General features: G+C 41.1%; 1 protein-coding gene across 5 annotated transcripts in view; it reads left to right on the top strand.

The window, feature by feature from the left end:
- Nucleotides 1-594: 594 nt before the first annotated feature.
- The window catches only part of CNTN6 (contactin 6), a 221,507-nt gene continuing 206,649 nt past the window's right edge, over nt 595-15,452 (top strand). For 2 of the 5 annotated variants that reach the window (XM_005288540.5, XM_008168082.4), the window contains exon 1: nt 596-833. The gene's annotated coding sequence lies outside the window, so the exon portion shown is untranslated. Of the gene's footprint in view, nt 834-15,452 lie in introns of all 5 variants that reach the window. The other 3 variants (XR_010589022.1, XM_008168085.4, XM_008168079.4) reach the window with 3 other exon arrangements.

Genomic DNA, 15,452 nt, shown 5'->3' on the forward strand with positions numbered 1-15,452 from the left:
TATTACTAACTAAAGTAGAAGCATCCTCAGCTCTTGGCCTCTCCACTGGAGCAATCCCAAAAAGAGTAGTGGAAATCAGGGCAGTTTTGAAGTTTATTCATAAATAGAATTTGGTTATGCATTACTTTAGACAAGCAAGTCTATTTTTTTTAAATATGGAAAGCACAGAAGGGTTATTTAAATGGTTTGTGAAGAGAACTTGTGGTAGAATGTAATCTAAATCCAGACAGACTTCCTACAAGCTTAATCTTATGTAGTGCATGGAGCAGTTGTGGGACCAGGAAACAAACATAATTATTTCCACTCCTGTTCTAAATCTACTACTGGTTAGTGACCCAGTTTTCGAGAAGAGAGGTTTTCTGATTACCTGACAGGCACTCATATCTGTATGAAAAGAATTTAATCTTTCATGCACAGCTACAACACTGCAAACAAATGCTACTGGTGTGAAAGCTGTGCTTTTGCTTTCTCAGCTTGCAAGAACAACGATTAGTAGAGAGCTGATTGTTATATGTACAAGATTTCCAGATAAGAATATTCTAAAGCCATAGCGGCTATGTGTGCATGTGATTCAAACACAAATCGTGTGGGTCCTGTCACGAATACAGCAAGAAAGCAGTGTATTTCATGGGTAGTACCAGTGAAGAGACACGCAATGCTCAGTGGATAAAAGGCTTGTAGTCCCAGCTGGGAAAATAGTTCCATTATCTCCCAGCTGCATAGACATTCCATACGGCTTGGTTCTGCCTGGATGAACAGTGTGGCTTGCTGAGAGCTTGAAACAGTTCTGCAGAAAATTGTAGAGATCCTGAGACATTTCACTGTTAAGATCTGTAAGTACAAAATTGTGGTGTCTACTGCAATGTGAATAATGCTGGGGAAGGTGCATTTTCTCTTTCTTTTGGTGATTTTCATTAGCATAAGAGGTAGAGAATGTAGAAAACAACAAATCACTGCTTTATTTATGCTGTGTTTCGATGAATAACTGATCCTCAAAATGTATTTATTCTTTGCTAAGGAAAAATATATATTGAATTTGTATTCAAGTGAGGTTAGGATAAAACATAATAGGAGACTGCTGCTATAAAGACACTACAGGTATATTTTTGACTGTTTCACTAGCTGTGTGTTGCAGTAAAACTAATGGGCAACACAGAGAATGACAGTGCTAATTTTGGCACTTTCATGTGACTTGATACTGCATATTAAAAGGTGGGCAAGGTAACAGGATACTCATCTCATTTTCTAAAAGCTGAAGGTTTAAAAGCAATAAACATATGGCTTCAGATGATTTAAGTAAGTCGTTAGATGAAAGTTTCCTCTTTTGTTTATTTAAATGGGGGGAACAAAACAAACAAAACAAAACAAAAAATCCAAACAAACGAGGTGATAACATATACTGAACTTGATGTTTTCATCCAAAGATTTATGAATTAGTTGCAAGTTTGATTCCATCAGTTATTTATATGGTACGTTGCAGCTTTAAAGGAACTGCAATACTTTATTAAAAGTTTTGGAAGTTTGTGGGTCCAGAGACAAACAATAGGAACTGTATGATGATTATTCAGTTGTGTTTTATGTCATGGTATATTTCCATTGTGCTTTTTGGAGAACTATTTTGTTGCAGACATTTGTTGCATTTTTAAAGGGACTTTTCTTATATTACTGATATAATGAGCCTCCATGCTAGGAATTTCTTACAGCATTCATAGAATAACTACACTTGTAAAATAATAGGACTGTTTAGATAAAAGTCTATTCATTCCTTTGTATTTTTTTTGCAGTAATTTATAGGTACATATTATAAGATGAATGCAGAATAGTTACTTCTTCTAAATCACCTTTATTTTTTTCTGAAGGCAGAAATCAAACTTGCTTCCTCTTCAAATATCTTGAAAGTCCTGTAAGTCTTATGTGGGAAAAGAAAATTAAATCTTACAATGCTTGCAATTCTGAGCACCACAGCAACACAAATAATGTATCTTCATCAGCAAGCCTTTGCCTTGGGGCTTAAGGGGTATTGAGTCAGTGTTTTGTGTTTCTTGTGTCTCTGCTTCAAAGGTACGATCACACAAAACGTCTCAAATTCCTATCTATCTGATGCTGGTGACTACTATATATCAGATTGTACAAAAAAGAATAATAAAATACACCCATACATATAACAATCTTCTTAAAATACTAGTGAGATACTAGTATTTTGGGGTTTTATTTTTAGTAACTAGTACTGTCTTTCAACTCAAGAATAAATCTGTAAATAATGCAAAAGAACTTTGGCACTTTAAATCAAATTGGAGATATACTTTTCTTTTTTGTTTCCAGCTTTGCAACCATAATTAAGGAGGCTAACAGTGAATTATGGGATTTCCTAAAACCAGTTTCTTGCAGTTTAGGCAAATATTGTAATGATCACTGTAGTCAGCACCACCACCAACTATATCTTAGTGCTAAATTGTTGTCTTGTTTTGATTTTATGTTATGTCTGATTGGGAGGGCAGAGGTTGTAGGAAATTTAGTCCTGCCTCTGTGTGCTGGAGTTGTTACGTGCAGTGTTCCAAAAAATCCATTGATTTCTATAAGTGAGTATTACAATATTTTCCACTCCCAAAAGAAGAATGTAACAAGGCCCTGGCATCAGAAATAGGGCAGAGTTCAGATTGTGTGTTTGTTTTGTGTGTCTCTGAAGCAGTACCATATATTTTGTTTTGTATTTCAACAGAAATTATTCATTAAAAGAACGTGTACCTATCTATACGCCAGTGTTGCTAAATTTCTTTCTAAGATTTTGCAGCAACTCTGTATTTATGGATTGAGTTTATAAAAGATACTCATCACAGATGCTCTCCCAATTGCCCTCACAGTGCGGTCAGATGAATGCAGTTTACTCTTCTAATGCAAAGAACACTCAAGGGAATTAAAATTAGGATTTCCCTAGCTCTGAGTCAGGGCTCCAAATGCTTTCCTTTCTTTCCCAACTCAATGGGTGCAGACAGACCCTTCTTAGTGATATGTTCCTTTGTGACATGCCATTGAGAGATGAATTTCAAGTGAACTCTCTTAAAGAAGATAAATTCAGAAAAAGATTGACTCAAAAATTCCCCCTTTTGCTATCAAGGTTGTAGTCCAAGAGGATTATATAGAGACATTTGGCCAAAATTCTAGCCCATTTTTCAATGGGCCTTCCATTACTGGTTGTAGGCCTAAATAATTCCAGGTACAATTTTGCACTTACAGTTACTATCCCTTGGTCACCAAAGTATCTGATTTGTGTGTATAATCAGTTATGTAGATGTCCAGGTGATGTTTGCATTTGCAAAATGGCAGACCAGCATTTGATAATCTCTGTGATTTATTCACATTATTTAAACTCTCAATACAAAAATGGGATGTACAGAAAATGCATTTTTTCCCCAAAACAATGTGAGACTGCTTCACACTGTAAAAATCAAAACCCTACCAAAACAAAACACTTCACTGCACACACGGTTCTCCCCCAAGTTGAGCTTGAGAGGGAGGACAAGCCACATGTGACAGGTGTTAGTGAAGTTGCTAAATGTACTATTGGAAAGAGCTCAGATACTGTGGGGATGTGAGTGGTATAAGCACCTATATAGAATAGAATAGAATAGAATAGAATAGAATAGAATAGAATAGAATGCTGGCAAGACACTTTTCTAGAAAAGGGAGCAGTGAAACTTAGACATGCAAAAAGAGGATTCAGAATCTCTCCCTTGAGGTGTTGGGAGAGAATAAGGTGCCCATTTTCTTTGTGTTATACCTTCATGCTCCAACTCCATCTCCTCTCCCTGTGAAGCTCCAGCCAGGTAAGTGCCAGGCTATCATCTCATTTACAGTATTTTAGCACAATGGATTCCTGCCCTGTGGATTAGATACAGCTAAGTAGATTAAAAAGCAGTTTCTCTGCTTTTTCTCCTGAGGACTAGAAGTGTTTTCACCCATTTGTTCAGGGACTGTAAAATTAATTGCCCCACAATAGTCACATGATAATTAAAGATTCAACACCTCACTTCATTTTTAGTACTTTGCTTTACAAAACTGCTTCTTTGATGCCATTGCAGCAGATAATGATTTCCCAAGATCCCTTTATCTTCTAGTCCCAAATGTCTGTTTCTCTCTCATAAGAATGAAAAGGGCAAAATTGTGGGTCACCAGCAAAAAAATAAACATATCTCCCCTGCTTTTCTGTTAATACACTCATGGTCTGCATTCTCTTGAATGTTGCAACTTCAGTGCGGACAGAAGACAGATGACCTCTTTTCAGTACTGCTAGCACCAGCTGTGCGCCATTCAATCAGGGTTATTTCTCACTGGTAAAATCCCTGGTTTGTTTTCTTTTGCCCCAGTTGCATGGGTGCTGCAAATCTACTGTTGTCTACTTGGGATTTGGCATAAACTGGTTGTCCTCTTTTCAGGACAAGTTTACAACATGGCTCTGTCTACATTTCCCACTGATGCTAACACCCGTTCAGCTCCACTGGCATTAGCAGTGCTGGAATCTCTACAGTTTATGGCTGACACCAATGTTTTTAATACCCTGCTGTGAGGTGGGTTACTTGGCACAGTATTAAAATTGCCAGTGATCCATCCATGCTGGGGCCCACAAAATTACTAACGCTGGTGGAGCTGAACCCGTGACAGCAACAGTGGATGGGAAAATTCCTAGTGTAGGCCTATGACTCTTGAGTTCTCTTCTGTGTATATGCAATAGTTCCATTTGTCCACCCTGTGCAAAGATATGCGCGCTGGGCAATCAGGTTGCAGGCATTCTGGCATCACCGTCTGCACCCTTTAGGTTTTAGATGTGGTGTAACCTCTTACCTGTGGCCAGGAATATAGTATTACCCAATTCCCATGTCTAACTTTTTGTCACATACACAGCAATGTGTGTTACATCGACTTTAGCAAGGTATGTGCACTTCCATTCTTTTTTAGGGATGGCACAGAAGCAAGGCTTTACTATTAATATGGCAGTGATTGACATGTGCTAGGTGCTGTACATACAGGAAGCGGTAGTCGCTGGCCAGAAGAGTTTAGTCTAACCAAACAAAGACAGAGAATGGAGGTAGGGGGAGACGTGTGTGTGGTGGTGTGTGTGGAGGGGAAGTATAGAGACATAAATAACATATCCATGCAGAGGTATCAGGGTGACCATAGAGATGGGTAGCTTGTTAATTGCTCACTGCTGTCCTGGAGCAGGTCTTGGTAGGGCCTGACTCCTGTCCCCTGCTGCCCTAACATGCCCTCACTGCTGTGCCCCATTACAGATCTCAGCTCTGGCTGACGACTCTTCAAGTGGAGTCTTGGTGCAGGGGCGGAGAGGCCCTGGTCTGTAGAATATCACATTGCAGAGGACAGAAGTTCTGGGAGCAGTACCCCACTCTAACGCACTGCTGCTCCTACTCTTGCCACACAGCGCCTGTGCGCCTGTGAGCTTTCAGGGGAGATTGTATTTGCTGGGTTTTTCTGACAATCCATCTAAACCCGACCTTTGCTACTGCCCCTGTCAAAGAGCAGGTGCTTAGTGCCAGTCATATGAAGAAGTGTAAGCAGACACCCAAACATGCATGTGAATCAGTGGTGGCAGGACTCACCCAACAATTGCCTGTCCTGAGATAAGACAGCTTTGGAGATGTGCACATGCCTTTTCTAGCTCTGAGAGGAATTCACTGTCAAAATTTTAAAACGGTCATATAAGATGGGTTCCTAGCCTACCGGAATCATGCAGAATACTGGGCAGAGCTTGGGAATTCGAAGGAATTAACCTGTTGTGTTTCATTCCCCCTCAGAAACTCCAATGCAATAGGGTAATCTAAGTGTCCTTGGTCTGTCAAAGCTTTGAGCCAGATTGTAGCTGGTCCCTGAATGGGTGTGCTGACGAGGGCACAAACATTTTTAACTCTCACACAAAGGGACAACCCATGGTTACATCAATTCTCTTAAGTACAAGGACAGTTCCCTGCTAGCACACTCGAGGTGCTAGCTGCCTCCGAGACAGCAGGGAAAAAGCTGAGGGAGAAAGCTGAACTATGGCTCTTTGTCACACAGAGCCTAAATAGCTGGCTTATTGTGGAAGAGAGATCCCCTTCAGTGATGGTGTAGCAGGCAGGTAGTTCTGGGAGGCAGCGTGCAATGCCTCTTGGAACTCACATAGGCGTATTGGCCTAATGGGCACAATCTGGCCTTTTGTGGGAATAGCTTTTCAGGTTGTCAAAGTGTGCCCTGTGGTCTCTGTGGAGGGTTTTTTGTTTGTTTTGTTGATACAAGTGGGAGGCATGCACGGTACATACTGCAAATGGAGTGTTCAGGGAAGAGAGAGAGAGAGAGAGAGTCATTTCCCTCACTTAGATCCTATAATATGGTTCTAGTCTCTAAAGATGAGACCAAATGAAGGAAGATGGTCAGAAACACAGTCCATGTTATTAAAATTCTTGGCAGCATCCGCTGTAAAGTTCTTGTTAAGAGAGATGGAAAATGGCAAAAAGATGAGAGAAACAGTGTTATGTCCTTTTCCTTTACACACCATTAATAATACAGGGAAGCCACACAGACACAGTTGGGTTCCAAATAACTGAGTTTATTAACTATATACAAACAAGGAGGAGGGATAGCTCAGTGATTTGAGCATTGGCCTAGTAAACCAAGAGTTAAGAATTCAATCCCTGAGGGGGCCACTTAGGGATCTGGGGCAAAATTGGTCCTGCTAGTGAAGACAGGGGGCTGGACTCAATAACCTTTTGGGGTCCCTTCCAGTTCTATGAGATAGGTATATCTCCATATATATATATATATGCGAGATCTGGTGTTCTGGCAGGGTTCTGATGGCTATGGCAATAGAAGATAGGAAGAAGACCCAGTACAAGGTTTCCAAACTATTTAAAGGGACACCATCCACTTCCTATATAAAGAACGAAGAGTACTTGTGGCACCTTAGAGACTAACAGATTTATTTGGGCATAAGCTTTCATGGGCTAAAACCCACTTCATCGGATGCATGCCTACCTTAATTGATTAGTCTCGTTAGAGTTGGTATGGCAGCACCCATTTTTTCATGTTCTCTGTGTATATATATCTTCCTACTGTATTTTCCACTGCATGCATCCTATGAAGTGGGTTTTAGCCTACGAAAGCTTATGCCCAAAAGAGAAGGGAGGTGGAGCGCAGGGGAGGAGAGAGTAGAAGGGACATGTTTGGAGTGAAGCTTAATTTGAAGAGACTGTGAGGAGATTGGATCAAACAGCCAATCAGTGGATGGCAGAGAAAGTCAGAGAACTTTCTACAGTTTTTACATTCTACTGGAATGTCCCGGGGGTCCCTATTTTGGCTGCTTCTGCCTCTACCAGCTCAAGTCTCTGTCTGGCTGTTAGGGAAACCAGAGAGCAAGTGTGAAAAATTGGGACGGAGGTAGGGGGTAATAGGTGCCTATATAAGACAAAGCCCCAAATACCCTATAAAGTCGGGATGTCTGGTCACCCTACTGATTGTTCTCTGCAGTTTTGCCACAACACCACATGGTAATGGGAAGAGGAGGCACCCTCTGGGTCTTAGTACCCCAGAGTATGTGTGGGGAATCTACCCTGCACAGTTTCTGGGTTCAGGAGACTGGGTTCAGAAGCAGAGGCCCCAGCTGGTCACCATCAATCATATCCCTTCCCTTCAGTGCAGCCACCCCTGCTTTCACTGCTTCTTGGCCTACCAGCTGTAGTCTCCGGCATTCTACAGTGTGCAATGGATTTACAGGGAATAGAGGCATATTAAACTAGTTAGCAAAGTTAATTCTAATGCTATCTCTGGTCAAGTAATCCCTAAAAGGGCTGTTTGGTAGTCATATGCGGTTGTTTGAATATAGCAGAGCAATCAGTGCATTTGTAGAAAAGTACTTAAGCAACAGAGAAATGTCACCCTGATAATAAAGGGAGTTGCTGTCAATTGTGTTTGATTGTCTTAAGAGCCACAAAAACACAATGTAAGAGAAAAGACCCACACACAAGCTGCTCAAAAGTTTATTTTTAAGCAAGTGTCTTCAGTGCCACCTAGAATACAAAGTATGATGTTGAAGCTTCAACAATAAGAATACTCTGGGGACTATAATATGGGTAAGGGACTACATGTATGTAAACTAGATGAGGAAGAGCTGAAAAGCCCATAAGAGCAGCTGGGAACAAGGAGAAACAACTAGCACTATGTGACCTAACAGTTCTCAGCAGACCATCAACACGTGCTTCCAGGACCATGAGAGTCCCACAGGTCACAAAACTGCTGTCCTCCCCAGTGACATTCCAAAGACTGTTAATTCAATCACAGTCAGAAGGAAAACATTTACAAGATGACAAAGCAAAAATACAAAAAAAGTACATAATACATCATTTCAAAGTAAGAAAAAAAGAATACTTTTCAAAATGTAGAAGAGCTTGCCTATATCAAATAAGCATAAACTGGAGTCATTTGAGGTAATGACTGAGGTCTAAGTACTGTCGGTGACCTCAGAACTGATCAAGATGCTAAAAGAAATTTAAATAGAAGTGACACAAATAAAAACATTAGATACAGACTCAGGAGCCCCAATAGATACAGGCCTCCTGGAACAAGATACCAAATCCCTTTATAAGACCTGATGGGTCTAGAACTCAGGTCTGCCAGCTCTATAATATCATCCAGTAGCAGTTGTACCACACTTGCACATGGCCTGCTGAAAGTTTGATAGACAGTCCTCTCTCTAGGGTTTGACAGACTGCAGGCTCAAGGCTCCTGATTAGATCCCTACTCTATATAAACCCAACGTGGATTCCAGGAAGTGTCCAGGCAACAGTGTGGACCTTCTGTTTTTGCCATGATCATTTGTGCTCCCTGCTCCTGAACTTCTGATTCTGACCTTGGACCTGAACTCCTGACTCAAACTTGGACCTATGGTATTGACCCTGGCCTGGAACCTGGCTATGAACTGGTCCCCAGCCTCAGGTTTGCCCCTGCTCTGACCCTTGGTCCTGACTGCCCTTGTTGGGATCATGACACCACTGTTCATTGTCAGAAGAGTAGATTAAAAAGTGGGATTTTTTTTCATGAGAATTTACACACACACACACACACACACCACTCCTTTTTCATTAGAATTTTTGTCAAAAATTGAGTTAAAAAATGAAAATTCAGCTCTATCAGGAGAGAAACTCCTCTAAAATAAGTTCATCGCCACTTACAGCCTTAGTAGCCTTTCCCACCTACTCCTTCAAGAGACATCTTTTCTTTATATGTATTTGTTTATTTAAGGCCAGATTCTGCCCAGCCCAGAAAGTGTGTGTGTGTGTGTGTGTGTAAAATAGTAGGGCGTCAAGTAACCTATTCTCTGTACCACATAAGGACAAGCAGAATTATTGCATGTGTTCTTAGGGATTCATTCATTTTGCTCCATTCTTACTCCTCAAGAATCACAGAGAGTCACAAAAAGATGGGGAGGAGACAAGGTGATTTCTTTTTTCCTCCCCCTACTCTATGTCCAGCGTAGGAAAATGAGCTTCACCTCACAACAGGTATAGTAATCTGGATGCAGAGGCTGTGCACTTGGGAACTCTCCTCCCTAAGACTGTGTTCTTCCCATTGGCATCTCGCCCTATACAGGGGAGTGCCTAAATGCCACAATCTAATCCTTATTTATTTAGATTTTGTATGTTATGCTTGTTTTAACTTTAATAGCTGGTGAGTTTCCTTTCTCAAGTTGAATTCTTGTTTTCAGCAGGGGAGTGTAAGATTTTTTCCTGTTCGCATAGTGAAATGTGATATTTCAAAAGAGTGTGGTATTGGACCTAACAAGAAATTAACAAGAGGCAATACAGAGGGCAGCAGAAGGTAAATCGAGAGTCCCAGGGTCTGACAGTGGCAGTAGTAATAGACTGGATCCAGCTTAGGGGCATCAAGGTAGCTTTCTATTTCTCTGTAAGGGTACGTCTATACTTACTTCCTGGTCCGGATGTAAGCGATCGATTTTCTGGGATCGATTTATCGTGTCTTGTCTAGACGCGATAAATCGATCCTGGATCGATCCCGGAAGTGCTCGCCTTCGACGCCGGTACTCCAGCTCGGCGAGAGGAGTACGTGGCATCGACGGGGGAGCCTGCCTGCCGCGTCTGGACCCGCGGTAAGTTCGGACTAAGGTACTTCGAATTCAGCTACGTTATTAACGTAGCTGAATTTGCGTACCTTAGTCCGAAGTGGGGGGTTAGTGTGGACCAGGCCTAAGAGTTAATAATTCCAGACAGAACTAGTAGCACTGCATCTTACACCACTGGGAAACAGTAACAGAACTCCCTATCTCACATACCAGCAGAGGACATCTTGGGTGAATCATGGACTTGAACTTGCCCAAGTCCAACCCCAGAGCCCTACTGCAGTTTCCTCAAAGTGTGTAGTAGTAGTAGTAGTAATAATAATAATAGATAAAGTAGTGACAACAGTCATTGATCTAAAAGCTGTCAAACAAAGAGCTGTATTTGCTGCCTTCCAGCCACTCCTATGCTATAGCAAGAGCATTGTTGAAAGGATGCTGCGGCCTTGCCCAAATCTATCCACAGATCTTAATTTGGGAACCGAGCCTTCAATAGCTCCTCCAGACTTATGCGAAGATTCCAAAAGTGCCATTCCTCCCAGCCAAACCCCTCCAGAAGCAGGGCTACAGTTATTGGCAGAGATGCCAACAGCATAGAATTACTGTTGCTGTACCATCAATTACAGAGAGAGGGGGAAGATCTGGAACCTAGAATTTCGAACTATTGAAAAGAACCACCAAAAAAAGTGTCCAGCATGAAATCCACATGCATTTCAGCAGCACAAACACCTTTTTTCAAAGGCCTCTCATAGCTCTCTGATAACCACTGCATTAACTTTATTTTACTGTCTTAACTCAATTTCAGTGGTTTTAAAACACATTTTTAATGTTTAGTTATTTTGCATTAACTTTAGTGGTTGCATAATTTAATGTCTTATGGTCTGTTACGGAATTTATATCTTTGCATCATTATGAATGATTTACTAACCAATTACATAAGTGGTCAGCAACTATGCAGATATATTGATTTTAAGACGATTTGATAATTTTACAGTATCTGGCCTACTGATTGAATTTAAGCCATTTATAAGAAAATGGACAACACTAAGTACAATTAATGCATTTGCAATTGTTATTGACATGTTGCATTCTCTGGTGCATTGTAAATAGTTTAAAAATTTGTAAAATATGTGTGCATTATCTTTTATAGATAAACGTTTCTCTGTGTAAAGTAATTAACTGGCTTGTGTATGTAGGCACCATTGCCTTCCACTGGCTAGAATCATAATGGTTAATATTAGTAGTTGTTTAGATTAACATTTATACGTAAAAAGCAGTTATCATGGGCAGGGCCGGCTTTAGGAAGTGCGGGGCCCGATTCAAATACCTGACGGTGGTCTGGGCCTTTGGCGGCACTTCGGCATAGGTCCTTCACTCGCTCCGGGTAGAAGCACATTTACACACACACACCGCTACTAAACCAATGGCCTTTCTCTGCACTAAGACTTTCTTCCACCCCCTGTAGAACTCTGCTCTCCCCATCTGCATCCTCTGCCTCCATAGCAAAAGTCACACTTGTGCCCAGGCCCCCAAATGCCTATCCAATGGATAGGATTCTCGATGTTTCTTACAGTGAATATTTTTGGATTATATCATAGACCCAGGAAAGGGGGAAATTCCAAAACAGAGAGGCCTTTAAGTATACTGGCCCAGTCCAGAAAAGCACTTATGCATGTGATTGTTAAGTGTGGGAAAAGTCCCACTGAAGTCAGTTTGTCTACTCGCATCCTTAAAGCTAGGCACATGATTAAGTGTTTACTTGGATTGGAGCGCAGAATACTTAACAGTGCATCTTGGAAGAAAGAGCTATTATATACCCTGGACACTCCAACTCAAGCATTTCCACTGACCTCAGCTGAGAGACATGGGTCTCTCAAAAAGACAGGTCCCAAGCCACTTAAGTGACTTATGGGTCTATAAAGCAAACCCAATATCTTATCTCCGCCTGAAAACCAACAGGGAGATCAAGCAGATTCCAGAGCACTGGTGCGCTGGCTGAGATATTCTGCTGAACGAATGGAGCACCAGCTTCGGTTTCTGAGTTGATTTACAGAGTAGACGCCTGCAGAACACGCTCCTGGAAATGCCCAAGGAGGAGGGTACCCAACAGAAAAAGATGTAACCTCCTAATAAGACATCTTGGTGACTCTTGCTACAGGATTGTGTCACAGCAATGTAACAGAGTCAGTAGATATATATATTCGCTCCTGCCATATGATAGGGTTATACGCCTTCTATTTATCTGATGCATATCAGGCAACCAGTGCAGAAAAATGAAGAAAAACAATAGTCTATTACCAGCACTCCTGTGTGTTTTGCCTTTAGTACATGGCATCAGATGTAAATGAAATATTTGGCAAATATGAAGCCAGCTGAATCTCTCACTAGGAAAAGGGAACCAGGCAAAGAACTAGCACTTCTAAACTTTCCTTGGCAGCAAGTGGTATTGAAGAGACATCAGAAAGGGTAAGGTGCTCCTCACTGCTGCATATGGCAGGCCCAGAGGCATTGCAAATCTACAGGGCAATCCCGTGGGGACAGGAAAGGGACTGTACTCTGCTAGACAAAGTCATTCCCATTTTCCAGAGGACTCTGATTCATGTGACAATGTCAGTGGGGAAAGGCACATTGTTGAATAAATGGCATGAAATCAAGAGAACTACTTCTGAGAATTGGCTTAATCCCTGAAGAGCAAGGTTACATCCCTTCCACATTTTTTTAAGCATTAACTCTTCTAACTCTGGTATATAGATAACAAGGATATTGAATAGGTAATGCTAACAGAAATTTTGGGGCGAGAGATAAAACTTCATGAGTCAGGGTTTAAACCTACCTCTGACAATTAGGAATTAGGGGTAGGGTCTTTACTGGGGCAGATTATTCTTCATCTGCCTACTGTGGAGATTTTTGCACCTTCCTTTGGAACTGGCCACTGTTAGAGGGCAGTCAGGCCTAATGGTCAAAGGAGTCAGACCTAGGGGTTAGAAGAGGCATCAGTAGCCAGGAATAGGAACCGACAGTCAGAACTGGGTTACCAGGAGTGAGGCAAGGTAGTGGCAGGGCTGGGTCCAAGACCGGGGCAGTTGCGGGGAACAAGCAGGCACAGCAGCTGTCACACCCATAAGGAAATGCCTTGAGAAGCTTCCAAACTGCTGGGTTTAACAGCTGATCTGCTGACTCTTCCCACCAATCCGGTAGTGTAGCCAATCAGGCACCCTGCTACAACCTACTCATTAGGTATCCTGGAGACTGGCTGTTCTGCTAGTTCCGATTCCTGCCACTGTTGGACGCAGGAAAGTGGATTACAGTGACTCTAGGTCTGATCCAGTATGGAAATTCCCATCTTCCTATAAATCAGTAGAAGTTCCTATGATCCCACCAGTTGCATATTTGGGCCCTGTATTGATATATATTCAGATTTTGCCTGTGGTGAGTATTGTTGCCCTAATTTTACAGATAGGGAAAGCAAGGCTAAGAAAGATAATATTATTTACCAGGATTAAAATGATTTGTATTAGATTAGGTAGAGGTCAAGAGAACTGGGTTCTAATATGGATCTGATGTTGACTTGTTCATTGACTTTGAGAAATCTCCGAACACTTCTAAGTCTAACTCTGACTTTCTTTGTAACTAATGTCTGTAAAATAAGAACAAAGTATTATTAAAGTCAATAACAAAATCCAGACAGAATCCATGGATTACTTGTTCATTTAAGACCTGAACCAAAGCACACTGGAATCAATGGGAGTCTTTTCACCAAAATCAATGGGCTTTGGATCAGGCTTTCTAGACCCCCAGAATTCATAAATGCAAACTTTCAAGTGAAGATGTCTGTCTAGTCTTAATATTATTCACTATGAATTTCTGTCTCTCAAAATTGTGAAAAACCCCTGAATTTTGGAAATAGACAATTGAATAAGAAAAACATCAAAACGCCCATACTGTTCATTTTGCACAATTTCTCCCAGCTGCATTGATTAAATAGCATCCCAAAATGAAAGTGTCACAATTGAGTCTTACAGCTTTCTTTTCCAGTCAAAGTCTGGAATGGATGTCACCAAGATAACTCCTCCTGAGATAATGCTGTCCCTCCTCATTCTTTGATCCCATTCTTTACTCAATTTTTATGTTTTTCTTTGATCATGCATGAGAACCAGGAAATGTTCCGGCAAGGATAGATGTATTTGACTCCATTGGTGAGAGGAGTTGTTGTTTTTTTTAAAATGGGAAAATGAAGAATTGGCCACATGTTAAAAAGATCACAATGGAGACTTTTGCTGTTCTTTTATTTTACAATGTCAGAAACGTAATGTTTGCTTTTGGGTAAAATTCAAATCAATGCAACCCTCATAACCTAATAACAGGTTATAGATTGTTATCCAATATATAATTTGTTACACAGTCTATCTATGGCTTCTATTTATTGAGTCATTAAAAGTTTGTTTTTGTAAGGTAGACATAATTTGAGTAGGGCATAACAAGGAATAACCTTTCATACATACCATGCTATAAATTAAATTACCCTTAAACTAAGTCATTAATCATGTAGCTGCAGCCTAATGAGACCAAAATAGACAAGAACAGCTTGAAATCTTTCTTCAAGGGACAACTTTGTATTTATAGTATCACAGCATTTTCCATATAGTTGGTTGGGTGGCTCCCACACATTTTTTTCCCCAAGCTACAAAATGGTGTGTTGGTATTTAAAGAATAAGTGTTTTTCATTGTGCCATAAACTACAGCTGACTATGGAAATATAAGGCTAGAAGAGGGATAATACACTATGCCTTGAGTAGTGGGTAGTGAATAATTGCACTGACCCAGGAGGTGATCTGGTAGGTACTTCAGACGGGTGCTGCTTATTTCCCCCATGGCCATCTGCAAAGATGCTGGGGGGAAGGCACAGGTGTGGTTTTGTTTACTCTATGCTTAACATCTGTGCATTTGCTTCTTGGGAGAATATCTGGCCCATTAGGTCCATCCCCCCACCATTCCCTCATCACCTGGAGTGAACATTCTGGTAACATGGCAATGCAAGAGAGGGTGGGCATCCTTCATCCCCCATACTCTTCTACGCAGAAGGGTCAAATATAGCCCATAGTAACTTGTATCTATTGTACCTCCAGATCGAATATTTAATACTTGCTGTTAGGGATTGTGTGGTAGGCTGTGAAGTAAATTTAAGTTTGCTGTACTTAGCACTCAGGTATTTTTCTTTTCTAATATACATTTCCCCCCTTCTACGTACACTGATCCTGAGGCTGTTCAGAGGCTAGGTGGTCGCAATCATGAAGTAGAGCAGCCCAAGGGCTGTTCTTTCTTACATTGGCTGTTCCAG

The sequence above is a fragment of the Chrysemys picta genome, chromosome 7, assembly GCF_011386835.1.
Source record: "Chrysemys picta bellii isolate R12L10 chromosome 7, ASM1138683v2, whole genome shotgun sequence".
Taxonomy (NCBI): domain Eukaryota; kingdom Metazoa; phylum Chordata; order Testudines; family Emydidae; genus Chrysemys; species Chrysemys picta.